Genomic DNA, 1,723 nt, shown 5'->3' with positions numbered 1-1,723 from the left:
TGCTCTGCCATCTAGTTTTGCCACAAATATGCTTTTCACACAGACACACATGTTCAAGGAAAAGAAGACAAGCATTTTGTTCTAGAATGCTTTCCAGGATAGGAGAGTGTGGTCTTCAAATGTAAGCCCCTTTTATGCGGAACTCAATTTTTTTTTTGCCATATGGTGATGCAATATTTTATTTATTCTGTCCATTAGGAACTATTTTTATAGTAAAACTATAAAATTTTGTAATAAATGCTTGATATTGCTCTACATACAATTCAGTTTTTGGTATAAAGTTCTTTGACTGCAAGAAAGAACATTTGGTTTACTTCACTAACAGGAATATCTCTCAGTGCTGGAATGGCCTCTTCTTGGTATTCCTTCTGTTGTTGATTTTTGGCCTAGTTACCTGTGATTGTTTGAATGGAACTAAGTGGAGAGAGATACTCATCATGTTTATTCCAGTTAAGAACATGTGACCGATTCCTGAATATTCATTGGAAGGACTGAAGCTGAAGCTGAAACTCCAATCCTTTGGCCACCTGAGAAGAATTGACTCATTTGAAAAGACCCTGATGCTGGGAAAGATTGAAGGTGGGAGAAGAAGGGGACGACAGAGGATGAGATGGTTGGATGGCATCACCGACTCAATGGACATGGAATTTGAGTGAACTCTGGGAGTTGGTGATGAACAAGGAGGACTGGTGTGCTACAGTCCATGGGGTCGCAAAGAGTCAGACACGACTGAGCGACTGAACTAAACTGAACGGAACCGATGACTACAGTAATGAGGAGGTATCCAAGCAGTACAACAGCTCAATACTTTTGAGGCTGATAGGTTAAGGCTAAGGAGTTTATCCAAGATGTAGGAATGAAAGCCCACACGAAATACAGTGTGAAGCCAGATTGGGAACTTAAGAAAAAAACAAAGCCATAAATCGCTCTTTCTGGCAATGAATTTTCCACCATTTTCCCTGTGACTTGAGATAATCCTGGGTCCCCTTGCTCCTAGAACTCAATTTTTAATGTTTTAGTGTCTGAATTCTTTCACTGAAGGAGCTTTGGATATTTTTTTTAACTTCATTAAATGCTACATTCCTGTCAGTGTGCAGTATTATTCTAATTTACATAAGTAAGGTGAACCCGGATTTTAAGTTTACCGTCACTGAGGCTTATTGTTAAAAGAAAAAAAAAATCTGTGTTGAATCATATTTAAAAAATGGTATCATTGTTTTAATTTACAGATCAGATCACCCAATTTTAATAAGAGTGGCATTCTGCTTTACATGTGTCAGGGACTTCACAGGCAAATCTCTTTTTTCTCTATGCAAATAAGCTTCAAACAAATTGTATTGCAAATCCCTACCCTTCCTATCCCCTTCATGTTCTTCTTAATTCCCATTCGGACCATGTAAGGAACCACATATTTGAATATCATTTATGAGTTAGGTTTAAAATGTGGTTGTGGTTTGTACTTAGAAAAACTGCCTAATCTGGAGAGGTGCACTTTTGTAGTATGTGTTTACTTACTAGTTCAAAGAGGCTATTTCTTGTTTCAGTCTAGTGTCTTTTCAGAGTCTGGGTGATACTGAACTAGTACCTCTTCCTCATCTAAAATAGGGTGTTGCTACTGCTGCTGCTGCTAAGTCTCTTCAGTCATGTCCGACTCTGTGCGACCCCACAGACTGCAGCCCGCCAGGCTCCGCCGCCCCTGGGATTCTCCAGGCAAGAACACTGG

The 1,723-nt window shown here is 39.4% G+C and overlaps 1 pseudogene; it reads right to left on the bottom strand.

Annotated features, from left to right (window-relative positions):
* Positions 1-263: 263 nt before the first annotated feature.
* On the bottom strand, positions 264-954 carry LOC138088633 (phosphatidylinositol N-acetylglucosaminyltransferase subunit P-like; annotated as a pseudogene).
* Positions 955-1,723: the final 769 nt, after the last annotated feature.

Source organism: Capricornis sumatraensis, chromosome 11 (genome assembly GCF_032405125.1).
Source record: "Capricornis sumatraensis isolate serow.1 chromosome 11, serow.2, whole genome shotgun sequence".
NCBI lineage: Eukaryota > Metazoa > Chordata > Mammalia > Artiodactyla > Bovidae > Capricornis > Capricornis sumatraensis.
This window is presented reverse-complemented; position numbering and strand designations above follow the sequence as displayed.